Source organism: Aquila chrysaetos, chromosome 4 (assembly GCF_900496995.4).
Source record: "Aquila chrysaetos chrysaetos chromosome 4, bAquChr1.4, whole genome shotgun sequence".
NCBI classification, from domain to species: Eukaryota; Metazoa; Chordata; class Aves; order Accipitriformes; family Accipitridae; genus Aquila; species Aquila chrysaetos.
This window is the reverse complement of record NC_044007.1, coordinates 30,067,235-30,077,005: the sequence shown is the minus strand read 5'-3', so window position 1 is coordinate 30,077,005 and position 9,771 is coordinate 30,067,235.

Genomic DNA, 9,771 nt, shown 5'->3' with positions numbered 1-9,771 from the left:
TTATTATCTATTAACTAGTATAAAAAAGCATTGTAACTATCTCATCATTGTGGTTTAACCCCAGCCAGCAACTAAGCACCACATAGCCGCTCACTCACTCCCCCCCCCCCGCAGTGGGATGGGGGAGAAAATCGGGAAAAGAAGCAAAACCCGTGGATTGAGATAAGAACAGTTTAATAGAACAGAAAAGAAGAAACTAATAATGATAATGATAACACTAATAAAATGACAACAGTAATAATGAAAGGATTGGAATGTACAAATGATGCACAGTGCAATTGCTCACCACCCGCTGACCGACACCCAGCTAGTCCCTGAGCTGCGATTCCCCCCCCCCCCCCCCCCCCCCCCCCCCCCCCCCAGTTCCTATACTAGATGTGACGTCCCATGGTATGGAATACCCCGTTGGCCATTTTGGGTCAGGTGCCCTGGCTGTGTCCTGTGCCAACTTCTTGTGCCCCTCCAGCTTTCTCGCTGGCTGGGCATGAGAAGCTGAAAAATCCTTGACTTTACTCTAAACACTACTTAGCAACAACTGAAAACATCAGTGTTATCAACATTCTTCTCATACTGAACTCAAAACACAGCACCGTACCAGCTACTAGGAAGACAGTTAACTCTATCCCAGCTGAAACCAGGACGCTCGTTTATCACTGTGCTGCTAGATAGACTACATCTAACTTCTGACCTAACTCTTATATTTTGTTGGTCCCCCCACAGTCTGATCTTGCTTTGTAGTTGTAGCTGTGGAGTAAAGAGTTCGTTCCATTTTCATTTTTAATTAGCATTGCTTGCCTATGCTAATTTTTCTTTGATGCTTCTTCCCTGGCATCTCTTTAGGACTTAGGATAAAAACCTTAACTTATAAAGCATCCTACAAAAATACAGTAGTGTTACGTTTCCACCAATGTTCTTGCACATATAGATAGCCTGCTTGTTTTTCATATTAAGTCTTGCTATTGTTCGTTTATACAGATCTAGCCTAATAGAGATTTGGTCAGTGACTTAATCTCTTAGATACTGTTATTTCCATACCTTCTATTCGTGAAGTACTTTATGGACAGATGGCCTTTTCTGGGTGTCTGCTGCCTTTGTGAGACAGGAGATAATGCCGAAGTGCTTAAACAAAAATGTTTGTAAATTAATGTTGTTTCCTATTTCTGTCAACCTCTCCGTCATTCATGCCAAGTACAAGTTTTCACTGTGGTGAAAGATTTGCATGTGTGATGTGTGTTGGTTTCTCTTGTGCAGCAGAAGTTGAGGACAGGGAATGTCTCTGACAGGAGAGTACTGGATTGTCATGTGAAAACAAAGGTTCTCTGCCTCCACTTAACAGAACTGATGTGCTGCACAGTCAAATCCTGTGTCACTTCTATTTTATCAAATTTCATCCACATACTTGGGTACATAAATTTGAATAATTTGTAGATGCTTCTGACAGTTTCGTTTTTCAGATACATACAGGTTGCATGCAACAGATAGATGAAATGTATTTTTTATGAAGATCTGATTTAGGTTTTTTTCCATCTTTGATTTGAAAATATTTTGAATAAAGCATCAGCCATTTGAATGTCAACATTTTGTTCCCAGTTCTTCTGTTTTCTACAGTTGTATGAACACCAGACAGAAATGTGCTTTCAATAAAATAAAATTTTTAAAAAAACAGCACTTTGGCAATTTTGAGGAAAAAAAGGAACCCCTTCATCCTTGGTGTTTTTCAGAGAGTTTGTTCTTGACTTCTGTTTCCCCTTTGCCGTCTTTAAACTCCAGTTTCTTATGTAGTTTATGATTTCATGAATAAACAGTTTACCTGGAAACTAAGAATCTCGGCATCCAAACTTATATTCCAAAATTGTTTTAAAATTCTTATGGTTATGTAGAAAGCATAGGTACCTATGTACGAATAGCTGAAAGAACACTGTGCCCCCAGGTGTGCAGATGGCAGTGGCAATCCGAAAATTGCTGAAGATTATTTAAATAGTATTTGTTACCTATTTCATTGCAAATACAGTTATAAATAAGAGCAATATCTTACTGTTGTATCAAACTAAATAATACAAGAGTCATGGTACATACTATTCAGCAACATATTAATTTTGAAGTCTGTTAAAAATGTCCGCAGAGACTAGCAAAAGAACTTCCAGCCTGTTGGCCCAATGCCCAAAAGAAACCTTGAATCTCTCAAAATAGTTTAGCTCATCTTCATGAATAGTTCAGGGGGCCTTCGTAAGAAGAGCAAAGCCCAGAACAAAGCCCTTCACGAATGTCTGCTACAGCAAACCTGTTTGACTGAATTAGTTTTGAACTGGTTGATACATAGCAATAACTATATATGACAAAACAAAAGCAAAGCACTATTTATTAATTAACATTATTTGAGTAGCTGTAACATGGTCTGTAGTATTTTCAGCAGGTGTCCTGAGCAAATCCTTGAAATACTCTTCTGTACTCACAGTCTGATGGTGTTAATGTAATTACCGTTCCTACATATTGTTCCTAAAATGTTTAGCAACTATACTAAACTATCTCTCTATATTCTTTCTGTTTATATGTTTATCAGTAGATACATGATATGCTATATACGTGTTATGTATATGTATATATACACACAGAGAATATACAGGAAGAGCTGGGGGATGACTCTAGAGCACAGGGGATTCTGTTGAGTACTATGGAACTGAGCTGACACTGGACTCCACCAGCCTCCTGAAGTCTGCAGACAAGGTCCCGTGCCCAGAAAGGCTTCAGTTTTGGTGTGCGGATGGTGTCAGTGATAGCGACATATAATAGGTAGGTATGTGAGAATGCTCAATATACAATGTTGAGGCGATGTTACCTCAACAGAAGCCGTGTCTCCTGCATGTTGGAGATGCCCAGTAGTCTTACATGCACCAGCAAACAGTGCTGACGATACAAAATCTTCTGTTTTGACATATACTCTGGAGATAGATGGATGATTGATAGAGGACAGGGATATTGGTTTTGAAAAGATGATAACAGACTAAACTATATTCAATAATCTAAAACGTTGAACTGACTGTGAACTCCTGACAGGTGAGATGTGAAGAAGATGAAGAAAAAAATGCCAAAGATGGGAGAATGAACACCGGAAAAAACCCTTCTTATATAAAAAGGGGTCCTTTGCAGATTGCTTTTGCCGGTAGATGTCACTGTAAATAAGGCAATGGTCTGGGTGTCACCTTCACACCGATACAACATCCCGAATAACACCCACGGTGTCCTGGAGTCGCAGCTTGTGGAAGAAGATTATGCAGTATAACTCACGTATTAAGGATGTGCTGTTGATTGTGACTTACCCCCTTTCTTAAAAGTGAAACAAGGATTATGAAAAAAAGGATTACTTTCAGATACATAACAAAAGATGTTCAGATTTAAAAGATCATATTAGGTGAATCAGTGTATTTAAATGCTCCCCTATTTTCCATAAGCAATTACCATCACGTAGTTCTACACATGCCTAAAAGCCACATGACAGAAACAACCACGATAGGAGCAAGGTTAAGTTTTTCTGTGTTTTCTTCTAGCTGGAAGTTTCCCCAGGCATTAAAAAAAAAGTAAGTCATTTGTGTACAGGGTGCCTTTGTGTACTGTGCATGGCCATGTCAGCACTACCAAGCAGGGTCTGTATGTCCAGCATGTTCTGGCTTAGCTGGACTTTCCTGAGCATGTGGAAAGCTGCCGGGCAGAGCATGGGCAGACTGTGCCAGCGCCTGAAGCTCTGGGAGCAAACTCCATCCAAGGAAAAATTCACACATGCAGTAAATACAACTGAGCATAGGTGATCATCATTGAGCAGGGGTTTTGCAAAGGGAACAGTAAAGATTCATATAGAAAATCTGACCAGTTATTTGGAACCGGTTTCTGCTTCAGTTTCCTGACTGATTCAGATGAATGGTGGTGCTTATTTCAGCCATGGCACCACTATCGCCTCACTCTCTGTGTGAGGTTCCAGAAAGCGTTTGCCTACCTGTCTCTCTCAGTTATGAGATATCCAAATATCACTGCTAGGATTCAAGGCAGGTTTCTTGGTTCACACAAGCACACTCAATATGTGTTAATTGGAAAAAGATCTTCGTGATTACAGAAAGATGGGAGTTGTAATTATGGACAGGAAAATGCACTACCAAAATGTTCTTTTCTGGCCTGCTGCTTTTTTTCTTTTTTTTTTTTTTTTTTTTTTTTTTAATTAATTTATTGGATAGCTGTCATTTTTACTGATCTGGATTTCACCCTCTGTGTTAGCGTACAGAGGGTATATACAACCTACACTGCCTGCACCTCTGGGTTACAGCAATCAGGAAGTAATCTAGTAACCTAGCCCTGCAGCGCAGCCATCTAATAGCAGAGTGGGAACACCCAGGATATCGGATCTGAACAGGACTCGGGTATACACACTGCTTAGGTGTGATATTGCTTAAGAAGTCTTATGATTGTGCTTCACTTTTCCCTAGTAACTGGCGCTGGTGTGTTGCATCATGACAACGTGTTCAAGGGTGTTTGTAGAGCCACTTGCACTAAGCTCCTACTAAAACAGGTTGAGATTTTAAAAAAAAGACTAAAGAATTTTCTCTTGCATCTTGCATCCAGTAATTCATGCAAGAGGAAAACATGACTGACTGAACTGCTTTGTATTGAAACAGAGAAAGCTCCATTTCATTTTCTGAAAAGTGTGTATTGCTGTTTAGTTGTGCTTTACATGTTGTGACTTTATATGTCTGTACTGGACTACTTTTCTATTTTTCTACTTTTCTATTATAGCTTAAGGCTATATTCAGCCTCTTCAGAGTCAGTAGTCATCGCAGTCTGGCACTGGGTCAACTATTCAGCATGCAGGTCTTTGAGTGCCGAGATGTGCTTCACTTCTAGTACTTAGCACTCTTGTATTGGTAGGCACTGTACAAACATTAGCTAATGCTTCTTACTGGCACTATGAATTACCTTTCTCATCTGGCAGGGAAAAAGCTACCCAGCCAAGGTATAAAACCACTAACCAATTTAATGGCTAGATAGTTAAAAAGAAATAATTTAGTTGCATATTTTTGTTGCTGTCACTTTATTTTTTAGTTTACAGAGAGGCATAATATCACACCCACAATGTAAGTACTAGCCAGTTACAGCAGTGAAGAATTCATGTTAAAACCCAGTGTAGCTGGTTCAAAGCCTGCCTATCAGGGCACTTGCAGAGGCAGCAGGGATCCCTCAGGCTGAGCAGGGAAAAGCCACCTACTTCTTGAATGAGTGTGCTAACTACCAACACCCCCTGCTTTTCCAGAGGGAAATGGAGCATATCTGCTGTGCTCTGCAGTGAACTTAACAGCTGTGCCTATTGAGGTAAATAAAACAAGCCAGGGCCCACTTTCTGGTCCTGGAACAAGGGCCATAACATGTCCTGAGTCTGTACAGCTGAACTTTCCTGTGTATCTTCCTCCATATGGTCTATTGGGAACCATCATTTCACCTGGTCTGGGCCCTCTCGGAGAAAGCTCTAGCTGACATTTGCCAAAACCACTCTGAGGAGCTTCCACTTGACCATGGCCAAGTCCTGTCCCTCTCCTGTTGCTAGTATGAGCACAGCTGACACTTCTGGTGTGTGCTAGGAGTGCCACATGCAGCAGTGTGACCCAGGGCTTCACTATCACCTCTCCTTTCTGAATTCAACTGGAGTGGCTGCGTGACATCTTGTCCCCACTCAGTCTGGACACTTAAGTCTCCGTAAGCTGGCTGCTGCGTGGGCACCACTGCACACAGCGTTCCTGCATGACAGTGGTATTTAGATGTCTCGTAAATGAGAGGCAGGCTGGCATCCACTTTCTGGAGTTCTCTACTGAATTTAACCACTGGCATTCATCCTAAGTTTCATTATAGGTGCCAAAATGCATCTTCTGAATCCTTTTGTAAGCCTTTCTTGTGCCACTCCTTATTTGCAAAACGGGTGCATTAATGCTTGTTCTGTTCATTAGTTTGTTGTCTTTCAGCAGAAATTCAAGATTTTTGTGACTTTTGTGTCACAGAAGCTAGCACAAAAGTGACTGCTGATTTAACTATGGAAACAGCCATCGTCTTTGTTAGGTATGTGGTCAGACTGGAACCAACTGGTCCTGTGGTCAAAGCCAGGAGCATGCGGGTGACATTAAGGAGGATAGGAGCAACTAGAAATTGAGCCTCCTCTTCTTTCTCTATGAGGAAAGAGGGGCCTTCTGGTTTGCAGCCTGGAAAACTGGATGTGTAGAAGGAGTTGACTTTAGGTCAGGGGCAGGTCACATATCTGTCTCAGGGAGACCAGCGGAAGGTGTTTTTGGAAAGCTGTGTTTTAATGGTAGGTCTGTTCTAGGGGACTGAGCCACCTTAGCATGGGAGCCCTGCACAGAAACTCTTCTGTTCCTAATTTTGCACCACTTTTCTTTGTGGCTTTGCAGTAGTCACATTACATCAGTATTTTCAAACTGGTACTTAACTCCTTTGTTTAGCCATTTAGAAAGAAGATTTTTATTTCCTTGAAGTACTGACTACCTGAGAGATCTCCTAGTTAATGGAAGGTCCAGCCCTGTGGCAAGCTAGGTCACTTCTGTTGTGATGTTTAGAGATTTCAAAGCATAACCTTTGGGAATAAGGGCTTAGGAGTAGCTGCTGAATCTTATCATTAGTCTAACCATCCCATTGGAATAACTATATCCCTGTATGCTTGCAGATCTACAGAACATGAGTATGAACGCTGTATATGTCACAGCCTTGAACACAATTAAGTTTTAATATATACACCTTTATACTTACAATATTGTTCTTTTGAATCATTTATTTCAATTCAGTCTATGCTTCTTTCACAACTGGCCCAACTTGCCATAGTATCACAGAAATAAGATTTCAGAAACAGATCTAGAGCTTGATCTCCTGTACCTAAGTGTCTGTTCTGGCAATTGCTTGAGCCAACTATCTGTTCTCCACCTCCCTCTCATCAATCAGATGTGCTCAAATGAGTTAAAATGTCAGCTGAAGAAAGAAATATGCATACAACAAATACTTGGAAGGAGGGCTAAAGGATCACAGGATAGCTCAGCAATGTTCATACCAGGGAAACCTAGGAGGCCAGAAGCTGGGTAAAATGAGCGAAATAGGAAACAATTCTGTAGGTCTTGGCAGAACTTTCCTTTGCAATAATTGTCTAAAGCTGTCTGGAGGCTTTTCCTGGAGCCTTTCTCTCCCTTGACCCAATAACAAAAAAAAATCCATGTTACAAACTTTGCTGTGGGATATATAATGGAAATGCAAAAGGCAACATCGTTAGCTGGCAGCCTTGTAAAATCCTGCCTAATGTTAATCCTACAGGACTTGTTCGAGGGCTGAAAGCACTCTGAATAGTTGGAGTCTGACCATTTCAGGCATTCCTCTTGCATATATGCATTTTCACAGACAGAAGACACAATGTCTCCATTGGACTGTGCCGTCAAAGTGTGTTGCCATTGCAGAAATGGCCTGTATGGTTTCATGTAGATAATTAAGAAATAAGGTTCTGTGAAAGGATATTAGACCACACTTCACAACAGTGCAAATCAATGGAAGAGCACACAGTTTGGTGAGGAAAGGAGGGGAACGTGCAGATCTGGCCTCTCCCAGAGGACTGCAGGGAAGCCCAATTGCTTGCACAGAAGCGGCTGTGGATGTCCCCCTCCTTGCTCTTCCTCATGGGGAACCTCCCGATAAGGCAGGGGTGGTCCTATTGCATCAGTTGCTGACAGCTTTTTGTGCCATTACTACCAAATCTGTCTTAACACATTTTTCAAGGGTAAATCTAAACGTTTCCTCACAGCATCTTGTTGGTGTGCTAAGGGTTAGTGTCTCTTTATCATCAGGAAGCAGTTTGGTTTCAAGGGGTGGCCCAGATGACCAGATTGCCCTGGCCCTCAGCTCTCTCCTGATTAACACCCCTCCAGCTGAAGAAGTGAGCTTACAGCAGGGCAGGAGAGGGTATGTTCAGAGGTACCATTTATAAAAGTATTGGCACTGCATGACTTGGTCTTATATATTGGTTCATGTTACTACATTGCTCTGGTAACCGAATGTCCCAGATAGAGATGAGGTTTTATTGCATTAGATTTTGTCATGCCAGACACTTTTTTTTTTTTTCAGTCTTTCAGCCTCATTCACTGCTTTACTCTGTTCAACTTCAGTCAACGGGCAGTTTGCTAAAGATTTCAGTGAGAATAAGAGCAGGCCAAATCATTACCACAAATCAAATTTGTGTGGTCTCAAAAAAGCACATCCCCATGTCGCCAGGATTCCTTTGCAGATCTGATGCTTTTGTGACCAAAAAGTCAAAAAATGCTGCTTAGGAAACTGTCTTACCCAACACTGACAAAGTCAGTGCTCATCTACGTAGGGGTGAGCCTGGTGGCCAGCGACCTCAGCGGGGGCTGAATTCAGGTACACAGCTGCAGCTGGGGCCTGGTGTAGGTCGCGCACAGCCGAGCCGCAGGCCTGTCCCCCGGCCATGGCGGACACAGGCCGCCCCCTTGCCCTGCCGTATCCGGTTACTGAGGGTGTCATCGCCCTGGCAGCCATCGTCCCGCCGAGGGACAGGCGCCAAGGGCCGCTGGGCATGCGACACGCTCGGTCGCCCCTCAGCCATCCTCGGGTTTCTCTTGCTTGGGTGGGATGGATTTAAGCTCACGGGTGTCCTGAGAAGAGGTAAATGCAGTTCCAAGGATATGTGAGGAACGAAGCTGATTCTCCCCCCAGGGTGGGAAGAGAGAGGGAAGCTCAGGGCTTTGCCCAGATCACTCTTAAATTCCCACCCTGGAGTGTGTGTGTGTGTGTATATTTATGAGAAAATGAAGCAGAGGCTACACCTGGCCCAATACAGTTGATGTTAGGGATAAGATATTCCAGCCTCTTGATTTCACAGATTTATCCAAATGTGAGCAGTAGCTCTCCACAGACAAAATAGGAAGTGAACGTAATGGATATCTAAAAGGGGATCATCAGGTGGCAATAGTTTGGTGGTGAGAGAAGTGCTTGTTTCAGGCTGCAGTAACAGAAAGTGCTGCTGCTGTCACCGCTCCCAAAATGGCACAGCTTGGTCCCGCATCCGCTTGGATCCGCGGGCCCCAGCAGGCCAGCGCCCCACGGCAGCACCACCCTTTGCTCGCCTGCTGGAAGCTGCCAGGACGCCTTGGGGACAAAGGGCACTTGGTCCCTCAGGGGAGCAGGTGACTTCTTGTCACCTGGGCTGCTTTAGCACCCTTCTGAGAGGAACCTTACACCTTTGGTTCACTTAGCGCTGCAATGGAGAGCCCTTAAAGAAATCAGTCACAGTATACTCAACTGACGTAAACACAGTCTCATAGGTGTCTTTTTCCTACACGTACACTATTTAAGCTGTCTTAGCTCTAGCTACACTATGGTGACTTTTGTGGCACAATTTAGTTTGTTGATTTTAAAGTTTTTATGGTGTGATCTCTTGGTTACCTCCGAGCATTGCAAAAGACTTAATGACTGAAGCAGTCAAAAAATAAATGCATTTTATTTGAGCTCTGTGCTAATGCAGAAAAACTTGAATAAGGCATGTAAAGACGCTATAATGCATTACTATAACATAGGCAGCAGTACACTATTCATCCTGGTGGGATTTTTTCAGCAATTTATTTCTTTTGTTTTCTTTGATAAATAATGCAATCAAGAAATTCAGAATAGCTAGCGAATGTGTTGGTTTTGACAAGCAGTTTTGCTTGAAAAACAATTTTAAAAGTTTCAAGA